The sequence below is a fragment of the Pelobates fuscus genome, chromosome 1 (assembly GCF_036172605.1).
Source record: "Pelobates fuscus isolate aPelFus1 chromosome 1, aPelFus1.pri, whole genome shotgun sequence".
In the NCBI taxonomy this organism is placed as follows: domain Eukaryota; kingdom Metazoa; phylum Chordata; class Amphibia; order Anura; family Pelobatidae; genus Pelobates; species Pelobates fuscus.
The window spans coordinates 165,561,671-165,576,239 of record NC_086317.1 but is presented as its reverse complement, the minus strand read 5'-3'; the positions used below and the strand labels follow the sequence as shown (position 1 = coordinate 165,576,239).

Below are 14,569 nucleotides of genomic sequence, written 5' to 3'. Positions count from 1 at the left end.
TGTGTACGCCACTGATCCCAATTGTCCCTATGTAGGAGGGACAGTCCCCATTTTGGACACAAAGCCCTCTGTTCCTCTTTTCTTTCCTAATATCCTTTTTTTCTAGGAGCTCCATATTGTAAAGTATATAAACGGCTTTAATACTCACAGTAATGTTTGTCTTTAGAAATCAGTCTGCATAATAAGATATATTGTTCATGTTCTAACTTATATTTTAGTGGAATACATTCACCTAAAATTGCTCAGCACAGCCCCACCTCTGGCCATACCCACACTCACAAAGGAAAGTGTCCCTCTTTGTCTATTTTAAATGTTGGGGGACATCCTATCATAGTACCAAGGGGTTTATTCACTAAGAACCAATTAGGCCTGTGAACAGCTCTATCTGAAATCTGGTGTTATTCAGCAGTACCAATTTGGTCAAACTCTCTGAGTTTACAAAACTACAACTACTATTGTAAAACTACAATGTTGTATACAGTAGATTGTTCAATTAAGCAAAACTTGATTCATCTCTAGTTCTTCAATCCCCCTTAGTTAAAAAGCCTGTAAACAATATTGAGGGAACCTCAAATTATACTCAGTTTGGCTTGGGACAACTCAGTGGTTAACTGAAGAAAAAAAAAAAAAAAAAGATTTCACCAAGTGCACCAACTGTAATCCCCCAAATGTTAACTAAGGTAAAACTCGAGTTCACAAACACCTTAAAACCTAACAACGTGGCTCAAAAATTGCCCCCCAAAATAAATATTTTCAATAATTAGCGTCTATGGGTATTCATGAAAAGTAATTCAATTTGAACTTGATGGACTGTATTTTTTAACCTTTTGATAAGCAAGTTTAGGAGAAACATTTTAGCAACAGGTGAATACGTTTTCTCTGATCTGAGCTCCTGAGTCAACATTCCATTCAAGTTAAAAGGGGAGTGAACTCAAAGCAAGTTTGGAAATGCCTGGCAATAGGCCCAATCCACTGACAGTATTGCGGTGTCGTGTTTTTTCTGTTTTGTCATAATGAAAGGGATATTATAGTCACCAGAACAACTACAGCTTATTGTAGGTGTTCTGGTGAGTATAGTCAGTCCCTGCAGGCTTTTTAATGTAAACAATGTATTTTCAGAGAAAAGGTAGTGTTTACATTACAACCTAGGAATACCTCTAGTAGACACTCCTCAGATGGGTACTAGAGGTGCTTCCTGGGTTAGTACTGCACAGTGTGCACTGACGTTCAGCGTCACACTGAACTTTCCTTATAGATATGCATTGATTCAATGCATCTCTATGAGGAGATGCTGAGTGGGCTGGGCAACATTTGGCTATGCCCCCTGCCTCTTTGAGTGAGATCATCAGAATTGACAATCTCAGCCAATCCAATGCTTTCCTATGGGAACGCATTATGATAGACTTAGAACATCAATTCTGTTGATGTCAGGCAAGGAGGCGGGGGCCAGACGTGGGGTGCCCCGCGTGGTGCTGGAAAAAGGCGACTAAATCAATTTTGTACCCAGGTTATAGGGCTCAACAACCTAAACAGTGGTTTTAGAACTATATTGTCAGGAATACACGTTTGTGTTTCTGACACTATAGTGCCCCTTTAAACTGTTGAAGTTAATAAATCTAATTTTCTGGTTATATCCTATTATACTCCACAGTATTTAAATGTTCATCACAGATCATTTAATCATAAATCAATCTCTCCTTCTAGACAACATACTAAAATAACCATTCATTGTGTTTGTAATATTTCTTTGTAATATTTCTTTGGAAAGACCTACACTCACATCTGAAAATTCCCATTTTTAATCCGTTGGCCTTCTATAGTTCAACATTTCAATTCTTTCTGATATTGTTAAATTATTTCTCAATAGTACACAATGTGTGCCTGTAACAAACACCTTTCATAAACCCTCACATTATAGCAAAGTTAGCACCAAATAAATGGCACTTAATAAACTGTAGTGTCTATTTACTAAATAAGTTTTATGGTGAATTGAAATCTTCCAAAATGTGGCTTAAAGGAACACTCCGGTCACCATAACAACTTAATATAAATAAAGTTGTTATGGTGCCAGAAGGCCCATGGGCGCTTTCTTACCTTAAGGAGTTAAACCTCCAACTTTAGATCTGCAGTTCCTTCAGGCGCCATCTGGCTTCTAATATTGAGTTTTAGGAAGGGTGCAATGCTGCTAGGTAGGGGAACCGCTTTTTTATGAATGAAGAGCTATTGTTTGGCTTAGAGCAGCGGTAGGCAACCTTTATTCAGCTATAATGCTTGCAAACCTTCAGGGGAGATGAAGTCCACAACATCTGGAGTAGCAAAGCTTGCCTATCCCTTGTTACTTAAAGCATCAGCTTACTGCTCTAGCCAAATTGTGGCCTGACTCCGCGCTTCCTGAAACTCAATGTCAGAAGGTGGAAGCCCCCTGGGGGAACTGCAGATAACCCTTTAAGGTAAGAAAGCACCCAAGGGCCTCCAGACACTAGAACTGCTTCTTACTTTGTAGATGAGTTGTGAATATTTGCAATTTGTTTCTCTTTTTGATGTCCCCTCTCTGCTGGTTTGGATAATGCACCCACTAAACACTCTCAGCCTATCACAGCCTCCCACTGCTGATATAAATGGCTACGACAAGGGTAGTCTACAGCTGTGGCTAGGCAGCCTCAAACAGTTTAACATTGAGTGGAAGGACAGTGCAAAGGGGCTCAAGGCACTAAAACAACTTCAACGTGATTAAGCAGTTATAGTGTTTAGAGTGTCCCTTTAAGAGAACAGACCATTTTATAATATATGTAGTCTTACTATGCATCAACATAGGAATCAAGTTTTAATTTTTTATTTAAAAATGTAAATGTTGCTTTAAAAATGTCCCATTTTAAACCCTAATAGATTTGCTAGAACAACCCACCGCCCCCCACTCCCCCCACTATAATTCTATATTATTTTTTTTAACATGTTTAGCTATTTTGGGCTAATATTAATCGGGCAGTTTTAAATGTGCATAGAACCTAAATAAACAAGACAGAACCATGTTTTCTCGTGTATATAAAAAAATAAAAAACACCTTCACTTATCTACACCGCTATCTAATTCAACATTACCATCTGCTTTCTCATTTTACTGCTCCGTCACTCACTCATATTGCATCCTCGCACATTATGACATTATGCCTATTTTTTTTTTCATTTCCAATCTCCGATTGGCCTGTGCCTAGCTGTCAGTTTACATCGTTTTATTTTGCTGTATTCTCTCTGTAAGGCTGAGGCCCTGGGAAAACTTGGGAACAAAATAGCCATAACAGTTTGCAAATTCTTTTCAGCAGACTATGAGATTTGTAGCAGACGTCAAGTTCTATTTTAGGTCTTTATGTCTGCTCATAGATTTATTTATTTTTATTCAGGAAGACAGAGTCACGACTAACTTTTTAGACTCCCTTCTGCAATATATTTCTGGAAATTAGTCAGTGGGATAAAGAGTGCCTAGGGCAAGTGTAAGTTACATGTACAGCTTGTGTTTCTGCCCTTTCAAACACACTGCATCCTAACATTCTCTTATCATTTTCCCTTTTCACAGTTGGGAATCCTGAGTTGCAGCTTAATAAATTATAACACTTTTGTTGCTGTTTCTGATCTGCAGGGTATTTCCAAGTAACCCACACACTCTCCTTATGAATAAATTAATTTCCTGTATGTTTCTTTTACTTTCCAACTTCATTTACCACCTCATCATCTCACAGGCCAAATTGTTTCTGTTTCATGAACCCCTGCCTATCCAACGTCCTTAAAGTCAACAGCAACTTATTAACCTCTTTCTCTTCTGCTCATCATGTGTGCCCCCTTTATTGTCAATGTCATGTGCACCTTGTGGCAGAGCATGATGGAGTTGTGGTCTACAAGAGTGTGCATGCCAGAAGCCCAAATCCTTTTATTTCTGTACTACCCTTTTGAAGACTACCCACATCTAGCCAGTGATAGTGATCCCTACCACCCTCCATAGACAAGCGTCATAGGCTTTATAGTCCATAATACAACCCCTATCACTCTCGATAGACAAGTATCATTTATAGGGTTTATAGTCCATAATATAATCCCTACCACCCTCCATGGACCAGCATCCTAGGCTTTATAGTCTATCTGGGTATCCATAGATCACCTGTATCTGGCAGTGACCCCTAGATATGATGATCTATCTTACAGACACTATGAGCCTCCCAGACCCCACATCACCTTCCCCATCTGCTGTGTACCTAGTTCCACATGGGTGCTCCCATGCACATCACTGCAGCCTACCCCTTGCCCCTTGAGTGTATCAAATCTAACCCAGTATCTTTCTACGTCCCTCTGCACTTTTCCTGCACCCCTTCCCTTTCACCTACCCTTCTCCTGCTCCCAGATTCCTCCTCTCTGTGCCCGGTGTCCCCCTCTTCTCCCGGAGCCAAACACTGACCGTACAGCTGTTCAAGAACTGCTGCATTAGAGCCGGTCGTCTCCCCCTCTGTTCTGACAGTCTGTGGAAGCGTCCGAGCCGCAGTCCCAGAGGAACAAGCAAAACAACCGGAGAGGACTGTACCAAGTGTTAAGTCAGAGGGGGGAGGGCAGCTGCACAGCCTATGATCAGCTGCAAAACTGCTGTGCATGGGGATGAAAGAAAGGAGGGGGGGGGGCTGTCAATAGGCAAGAGATCGTCAGATGGGGGCCTTGCAAAAAGTCAGACAGACTTACTACAAGAGCAATAAGCTGCACATGGAGAGAAATATTGAGAAACATTTTAACAGAATAAACAAAAGAAAAGGATTGTGGAGAGACACAATGTTCACTGGTTTCCAGTGGGGAAGTAATTATTGGATATTACTATCTCTGCTAAAGCTGGTACATATCTTCCATCACATTCCATTAAAACTTGTGTTTTGATAGAAAGAATCATAGATAGAGAAAGCGAAATTGGGTTAGGAGGAGGGTGCAGACAGAGATAGGGGATGGGAAGGAAATGGGTTATTATGTAAGAACACAAACACACAAGGTCAGCTAGTGGGATGAAGATAAATCAGGGGCATGGAGAGAAAATGCAGATAAAAAAAGAGGGATGGGAAGAGGGGATTGGGCCTGGAGTCCAGGAACAGAGATGCAGAGATCCAGGGATTATTCTGGTGTAAAAGATAGGGGCATGCTCACTGTGTGAAAGGGATACAGTGAGAGGTAAAGGAGATGGACTTTGGTGACAGCTGGTGGCTTTATATAAGATTCTAATACTGTCTGGGACTGTCCCTGCTTATTGTTCTATGGGTGGAATCCAGTATGAAGCTGAAGAATTAGATTAACCCATTCAATATTATATAAATGTCAGGACTGTCACAGTAAGGGATTTTCAGAACTCTGGTCGTGGAGAGGTTAATAAAGTGAAGGCTTCTAAATGCTAAGTGCACTCATAGTCCCTATAAACTAGACACACAGTTGCTATAGTATCTCAGGCAGCTAGCTATATGTCCCTTGTGTTGCTGGGAGTTCAGTTGAATTCCAACAGGATGTACAGTGCACATGATGCCAGGAGAAAATCAAATCATAATTGATTTCCTCAAGCATCATGTGACCTGTAGCTATTACAAGGCAGCACTATTTATGCACATCCCAACAGCTTGTGGATCTTAGGTGGCTGAGTTGGCAACTGTAAAATACACAGACATAGGGAATGTAGCAATATATTTTATCAAGTAGAAAAAGTACCTAAAGTATCAATAGGGAAATCCCTCAAATGGATTGCCACGGAGCAGAATAATTAACTTATCAAAACTCTTTTATTCTTCAACATTTGTATTTAGCAGTATGTATTTTAGAATGGAAAGTAGTCCCCAGCCCTGGCTGCCTCTACAACCACTGCAATGTCGAAACTGCCAGTAATAAGCTTGAGGGAAAAGGAAAAAGCTCAAATATGTACAAAAGAGCTCTCTGATTTCTAAACATGGATGACCCCAGGGAAACCAAAGGAACATTTTGTTTAATAAAAACATTTAGCAATATGCATTTTAGTTATGACTATTCAAGTATGGCTTTGACAAGCCGAACACGAAACGTGTATATTCCCCAATGTGGGAATAAGAGATTTGCTAATTTTAGGCCAATGTAAAAAGACTGACAACATTTTCCATTTCAGCTGCCCTTGCTGAATATTTTAGGATTTGTTTACGAATTGTGTCAGAAAGACAAGAGAGTAAATTTTAGACTAAACAAGCAAGTGGTAAAAATAGATGGATTGGAGATTTTTTTTCCAATGTAGCTGTTTTTTTGCTTAAAATATGTAATTACCTTTCAGATCTTCACAATAAACTCCATAACATCTCTTTACAGCTAATATATTTACTGCAATGTGTTGCCTTGCACACAACTTTGCAACAAAATATTGTATAAAAAAGAGTCAGGGTTATACAATAAATTGTAAATTTTATAACAAGACACAGAGGCTCATATTGCATAACCCTTTCTTTACTGTCCACCAATAGCAGTAAAGAATACAAACAGAATGAAAAAATGAATAACATACATTAACATAGGCCCCTCCCCGCTCAGGTCCCAGTATATTAGGCAGCACTTCCCTTCCATATCCCTCTTTCTTTGCTGCTCCGATCATTACTCTATTTGAAATGCCTAAACCTAGACTAAATTCTGGTTCACCTCCCTCTGGGGAGTCTGATACCCCACTCAGCAGGGGAGAAGCCCCTGTCACCTCAGGTAATTCACCTGCTCGCTCCAACAGAACTACCCACTCAGATGGGACTCAGTTCTTAGCGCAACAGAGCTCAGTGCCTGACGCCATTATGGCAGCCATGGGGTCCATGTCCTCTACTCTCTCCCACACCATTTCTCAGGCACTCCTGCCACGTCCTTTGGACGAGCGCTACTCAGGCTCCACGACGCCTCAGCCGCGTCCTCCTGTGGACCCACCGGAAGATATACCCAGGAAAGCTACCCACAAATCTAAATGTCCCTCTGCCTCCAGAAACATCATGACTGGCGTACCTTCGGTCGCCCCAGAAAACGTGTCACAACCACGCAAGAGAGCCTTTCCGAGCCAGGCAGAACGGGCTCGGCTATGGAAATGTGCCAGAGCACAGGTAGAGAGCGACTCCGACTCAGAAATCCGGTCAAGTGAGGAGGCTAGGATTGAGTCGGACAGCGACTCTGAAGCGGATGCCGCTCATACAGGCTTCGACCTCCTTCCCTCTGCCCAGGCAGAGACGTCCGGAGGCGAACCAGGGACTAGGCACTCCGCGACAGCGGAGTCCACCCTTGTGGATCCGTCGGGCGTTCCACTCTTCGACCCGGATGACTTACACCATCCGAGATCGGCAGAGTGGCTCCCGGCCGACCATGTTGCCACATATTTGGAGAAGTGGGTGCGACACCCACTTAGTAAGGCGGCCCTCAACAAATTGAGGGCGGAGTGTCCAAGGCCTGTGGTGCCTAACAAAGTTTGCGACACTCCGAGGTAGACCCCAAGATGACCCAATTTCTTACCAAGTTAGGCTGGAATCCCCGTAAGGGGCTCGAATCCGCCATAAAATCCTGCCAGGATAAACACCTGGACATATTCGGCCCATTGGCAAAGCTATTTGATTTGGCGGAAGACGCCAGAGCGGAAAACCGCATGGTTGACCCTGAAGACCTACGTGGTTGGGTCCAGAGAGCAATCTGTATTGCTGGAAATGTTAACACCTCATTTTCGATTGAGAGACGTAAGGCCATCTTATTTAAAATAGAGCCCAAATTGGCTAATCTCGCCCTAACAGAAGCCGGTAAGGACGCCCAAGGCCTCCTCTTCGGCGACTCTTTATAAAAGATTTGGGGCGTTTTGTTGGGGCATTTACTGCCCTGGATAAGGCTCAATCCTCTATGAGGCAAGTTTTCCAGGGACGGGTCTCCACCAGGGCCGGCAGATCCAGGAGCCGTCTGTCCGGCCGGAACTATTTCCAATCCCGTGGCACGGGACGAGGCTGTAATGACATGAAGGGGTGCTGCCCTGGAACAGCACTGTCACTTTAACTGTGGGAACCCTTTCAGCAGAGAAATAATGCCATGACACAAATGAATAGGTTAAAGCAAGAATCAAATATATTTACAGGGAACCAAAGGAGAAAGCAAAACAATATATATATATATATATATACACAGACAAGGCCACAAAATATATACAGTAAATCAAAAAATAAGCACGAATCGTGCAGGTAACAAATACTGAAAGTCCTTTGGTAAGGGCAGGATTGTGCAGCTACCACGAGTATCAGGTAGGGCACAGGTCCAGAGTCACAAGACAATATAGTGACATCAAGATCCAAGGGAAAATCAATGAGTAAGTCTGCAGGGACAGGATCACTGGTAGTAAAGCCGGAACCACGGAACCAGAACACAGGATCGGAGGACACAATAACGAAGGACCAGGAGGACACAATAATGCAGGATCAGGAGGACACAGGATGAAGACCAGGAGACACAGGACACAGGAAACAGGACCAATTCACAGTATACAGGAGCCAGGAGCCAAGAACACAAGAAACCAGGGAAACAGGAAACAAAAGGCAATGATCTGGCAAGGAGTGAGGGGAGAACCCAAACTAAATAGGTGCTAAACAAGGACCAGGTGAAGTGCTTAATGAAAAGAAATCAGGAACAGTGCCAAACAGAAACAGTGGTGAGTATGAGTACTGCACGAGGGCAAATCAGCTAAGGAGTGTCGTGACAGAGGCTCCTTTCACCAACGCACCCAATACCAGGAGACTAACACCCGCCCCTCCTTCTTCCCATCTCGAGGACGCCCGTGGCGATCCAGAGGCTTCCGAGGCCAATCTGGTTTGAGACGACCCTACGGTGAGTTACCTCAAACCTCATGTTTTTTCTCATGTTTGTGTAGGGGGCAGACTCCGAAATTTTTTGCCAGCTTGGTCACAAATTACCTCAGACCCCTGGGTACTGACTACCATTCAAGGGTTTCACATAGAACTGATAGACCACTTCGTACACATTCCCCCTCCTCGACCGATCTGCTTTTCACTCCAGGATCGCAGACGGATCGACATGGAGCTTTCCACCCTTCTTACCAAAGGGGCTATAGAGAAAGCACCTCCCGAACCCACAGGGGTCATAAGCAATATTTTCCTGGTGGAAAAGAAAGGCGGACAATTGAGGCCCATCATAAATCTGCGCCCCCTCAATGCCATAGTCCGATACCGCCATTTCAAAATGGAAGGTATTCACCTATTACGGGACCTTCTCCTTCACGGAGACTGGCTAGCAAAGCTAGACCTCAAGGATGCATACCTGACGGTGCCGATTGCCTTGGGCTCCCGAGACCTCCTACGCTTCCAATGGCAACACGAGACTTGGCGGTTTACATGCCTACCTTTCGGCCTCTCCTCAGCACCGTGGTGCTTCACAAAGCTACTACGTCCTGTGATGGCATGGCTACGCAGCCGGGGAGTTCGTCTAATCGTATACTTAGACGACATACTCCTTATGGCTCAAGATCGCTCCACTCTCCTTACCCACCTACGGCTGGCCATAAACCTCCTTTCCCGCTTGGGGTTCGTTATCAATTGGGAAAAGTCATGCCTAACCCCCGCCACTCGGATGGAATTCTTAGGATTCCTCGTGGACTCAGGGGAGGCGACTCTGAGCCTGCCAAGGTCCAAAATACTCTCCATACGCAAGGAGTTACGCAGAGCCCTAGTACGGCCCCAACTCACCCTGCGACAGCTGGCACGGCTCATTGGCCTACTGGCCTCATCTATACAGGCAGTGTTCCCGGGCCCACTCCACTACCGGGCACTGCAATGCCTGAAGATCGCACACCTGAGAGCCGGTGCATCTTACGCAGACCAGGTGTCACTGGACACCGAAACGAAGGACGAGCTGCGTTGGTGGATTCTCAACCTGTCCGCATGGAACGGCAAGGCGATCTTTGGCCCGCTGCCAGAATTCACAATCGATTCCGATGCAAGCCTCCACGGATGGGGGGCCCATTGCGAAGGGATTTCTACAGGAGGCCGTTGGTCGGCAGCCGAATCACGGCTACACATCAACGCACTGGAACTTCTGGCAGGCTCCTTCGCCATCCGCAGCTTCGCGAGGGACAGAGCCCTAACTTGCATCCGTCTACGCATGGACAACGTCTCAGCGGTGAGATATGTCAACCACCTGGGGGGTACGCAGTCAGCAGTGTTGGCCACCCTGGCGAAGGACTTTTGGGAATTCTGCCTGGAACGGAACCTGATGGTCCACGCGGAGTATCTACCTGGTCTACACAACGTCCAAGCGGACTGGGGGTCACGTTATCTTTCAGACTCTAGTGACTGGAAGTTGGACACGGAGGCGTTCTCCAGTTTATCGTCTTTCTGGGGTCCCTTTTCTATCGACCTCTTCGCTTCCCGACTCAACACCCAACTATCTTGATTCTTCAGCTGGAGACCAGACCCGATGGCGGAGGCAGTAGATGCCTTCCTGCAAGACTGGAGCGGGGACCTCCTATATGCCTTCCCACCGTTTTCCATGATTCCACGCTCCCTCCTCCAGACCCGCAGACACCGGGCAGAATTAGTCATGGTGACCCCATTCTGGGAAACCCAGTCTTGGTTCCCTCAAATTCTCGAGATGACGATGGACTACCCACGGCTACTACCCTCACGCCACAATCTACTGCTAGACCCGATGGGACGGTGTCACCCGCTCCAGTTGGACGGCTCCCTCCCACTCCTGGCATGGCGGATCTCCGGGGACCCTGGGAAATCCAAGGAGTTTCGGACACGACTAGACGCCTGTTGGCGGAAGCATGGGCCCCAGGAACTAGACGAGCTTATGGGTCAGCTTGGCGAGCTTGGACTAGCTGGTGCATGGCTAGGGACGCGGATCCCGTTTCGGCCCCTGTAACCATGGTAACAATTTTTGACGTCCCTCTTCGAAGCGGGGAAGGCTTACAGGACTATCAACCTTTACCGGTCAGCCATCTCTGCAATTCATCAAGGCTTCGATGGATGCCCTGCTGGTCAACATCACTTGGTGTGCCGGCTCCCCAGGCCTCGCTACTCCACGTCATGGGATGTTTCCGTTGTACTATCCTTTATCTCGTTGTGGCCCGCTAACTCAGTGCTCTCCCTGAAACAACTATCTGCCAAACTGGTTTGCCTGCTCTGCCTCGTGTCATGCAAGAGGGTCTCGGACGTTAGAACCCTGGCGATGCCAAGTCATACACCCCGGACGGGGTCACGTTCAACATCAGTCGCCGGACGAAAACCTCTATCAAGTCGGTGTCCTATTCAGTTTTTCCTGCCTCTCCAGCATTATGTCCTGTGGCTTGCCTTCGTGAATACGAAGATCGTACCAAACTTCATCGTTCCCATGTATCCCCACAGCTGTTCCTGTCCTTTCGACCACCCTTCCGCCCGGTCTCTAGCACCACATTGTCACGCTGGGTGAGATGGTTATTGGATCAGGCGGGCATCGATACCACGATCTTCGGTGCCCATTCGGTCCGAGGGGCCTCAGCCTCCTCGATGATGACCGCAGGAGCTCGCCTGGAAGATATTATGAGGACAGCCGACTGGTCTAGGGAATCTACTTTCCGTGAATTTTACTTTCACCCGGCCCCACATACATTTACGGCAGTAGTTAATCAGCTTTAAACTTGCAATATGAGCCTCCGTGTCTTGTTATAAAATTGCATGATTTTGCTATTACATGACGAAAAAGTCATGATTTTATTAAAGACACGGAGGCGAGTATTGTCCCGCCCACGTTTATTTTTCCTGTCTTCCCACCCTTTTCGTATGTTGCAGCGAGTCACATCTAATATTTTGGTACGGTAAGTGGGGCCATGTCTCAATGATGGTTTATGTTGGTTTGTTTACTAATCACCCTAGGATGTGGGATTGTATTCATGTGGAATTTTTTCCCCTCAATTGGTACCTGACAATAGTTGCAATTATCGATCTTAGCCTGTCGGCTCCTGTCTCTTTATGTTTTCACAGCCTGATCCGACAAGATGGCATGCTGTTACCCAACTTGAATGGACACTTCCCGCTGACAATCTCCGGTCCTACAGTTCATCCGGTTGTGCTTCCCTGTTGTTACTGGATTACACCCTCCAGTTATGAGATTCTCTAGTTATTGGACTATTGGACTCTGTTCTTGTTCTTGTTTGGACATTGTTACTAGGTCGCATCTTCAGAAAGAGGGATATGGAAGGGAAGTGCTGCCTAATATACTGGGACCTGAGCGGGGAGGGGCCTATGTTAATGTATGTTATTCATTTTTTCATTCTGTTTGTATTCTTTGCTGCTATTGGTGGACAGTAAAGAAAGGGTTATGCAATACTCGCCTCCGTGTCTTTAATAAAATCATGACTTTTCGTCATGTAATAGCAAAATCATGCAATTTCCAGAAATTCTACGTGAATTTCAAAAATGTAGGCCTGAAGTCTGCTATGTCCACTATTTGGCTATTGGCCCTAATTTGAAATTAACCTCAAAGAATAACTCTTTACCAAAAACGATAGTGATATAAATTAGCATGGTTATCCACTAAAATGAGAATTGTAAGGAATTCAAAGTGAATTTAAAATGTAAAGGGTTATTTCAAGCACAATGACCACTTTAGTTTTTTTAAGTGGTCATTTAGCTTGGAGCCTGTATGAGCAGTGTTTTTTTTTAATATGAAATCAGTATGAGGCCTTAAGCCAGATGTCGTTCATCGTTCTTCAGAATCGACCTGGTGCCAGCCAGGACCCAGATCAGAGGGCAAACATTGCCAGGGAATGGCGTCAGTGTACTCCTAGAGGTCTGTAATTGTGATAATCCTTGGAGTAACCCTTTAAGCTTAAAATAGTTGAACTGGAAAAATTGTCAGCCATGCTTCTAGTTTGGCTATTCTGGACTCAACTTTGAATTAATGATAATTTTCAATTAGGTGAATACTCCTCTTGGTGCTAGTGTGCTACATGCATATCACGTAGGCTTCAAAATTTATTACTTATGTGCAGGTGCCCAGAGTTTTATACCATTAATTTCTTAAGTTACATAGTCAGAATATGTCTTTGTGGGTTTTGTCAGTAAGGATAGTACACTGCTATGTGCCTAAACATGTGTCCTGTTTAGGTAAGTCCTTCCTTGTCAAGCGAAGATAAGAGGGCAGTCAGCAAGACTGGGTGTAGACTACTAAACTTTGTGGCTGCAGATGCTGGTGCAGCAAGAATGTGTGTGTAGTGAGCATTGCAACAAACCTGATATCCACTGCAGTATCAGTGTATGTTGTCAGAGAGATTGGTACATCACAGAAGGCCACAACATGGATAACCATGGATGGGAGGTCACAATAAAGTTTATAGGGTCTATAGGGGTAGAGGAGACCTGCAGGATTTATAATTACTACTACAGTGGGAGCCAGGAGATGCTACAAGAGGAACAATTGAGACTAAAGTGATAATAGAAGAGACCACAAAAGGGACAATTCGAACTACAGGAGACACCAGAAGGTCAACAACAGGGACAAAAATACTACAAGATCATCATCATTGTTGGTAAATTATTTGATGGGTTATTAAAGGGATACTCTAGGCACCATAACCATATCATCTCATTAAATTGGTTATGTTGCATGTAGTCTTCTAGTGCCATCCTATTGTTCAGTATTAAACCATTTTGCGTTCTGTTTAACATTGAATGAGGGTAGTCATGATTGAGGACACATAATACATGCATGGAAATTACAGCAAAAATGCTAAATAGCCGTGCTTGGGTGATGTCCTTTAGAAATTGAACGGAGTGCCTGGACAGACAGCGTCTAGAGGTGTGTTTTAATTTAAATCGAGTACTTAAGGAAAAATTAGCTAATAAATTGCTAATCTCTCAGTTAACAGTTTGTTGATTCAAGGATAAATATGACTTTATTCAAGAAGTATATATTTCCTATTTTGTGGTAAATTGAAAATCACTTTCACTTGTTTTCTTAGCTTTCTTTTAAATCAAAAGTAGAAGTTGAGATGTGTGAAAGGCTGAATTTGATGGTCTTGAGTCTTTTTTACTGTGTAATATGAAGGACAATAAGAGACCTGACATAATTAGGAGCAGAGGACATATGAGGAAGAACAAAAGTGAAGGCAGAACAGATCAATGAAGGAGAATGGAAATAGAACAATGGGCCAAAAATAAGGGACAAGGGGTCCAGTATGAGTCGTAAATCAAAGAGGGAACACAGGATACCTTGTTTCGCTTTTGAACACGTCTTGCACTGTCTTGGCTGTTATTCTATTTAAATCTTTACTGTCTTGGATGGTATTCAATTAATATATGACCTAGAGTTCATTATATTGTCTGTTTCTGCCCCCCACTTTTCTGTTTCTGTACCCTCAGCCCTTGTCTGTCTTTGTGTGTGTGTGTGTGTGTCTGGTGCCAGCTTATCTCCCTCTTGTAGCGTGGCCATGGACTGGTGTAGAGAGACTTGTTTCCCTCTCCACGGTCTGACAGGAAGCAGTTTGGTGCTCTCTGTGAGCACTTCCTGTCAGACCGGGTAGAAGGAAGTGTGTGCAGTGTGCTCTC

General features: G+C 44.4%; 1 protein-coding gene across 3 annotated transcripts in view; it reads right to left on the bottom strand.

The window, feature by feature from the left end:
• The window catches only part of AMPD2 (adenosine monophosphate deaminase 2), a 69,370-nt gene that overhangs the window by 34,191 nt on the left and 20,610 nt on the right, over nucleotides 1-14,569 (bottom strand). Inside the window, exon 1 of one of the 3 annotated variants that reach the window (XM_063451901.1) lies at nucleotides 4,444-4,558. The exons of 1 other annotated variant lie outside the window; for it this stretch is intronic. The gene's annotated coding sequence lies outside the window, so the exon portion shown is untranslated. Of the gene's footprint in view, nucleotides 1-4,372; nucleotides 4,559-14,569 lie in introns of those variants that run through there. One more of the 3 variants, XM_063451918.1, reaches the window with a different exon arrangement.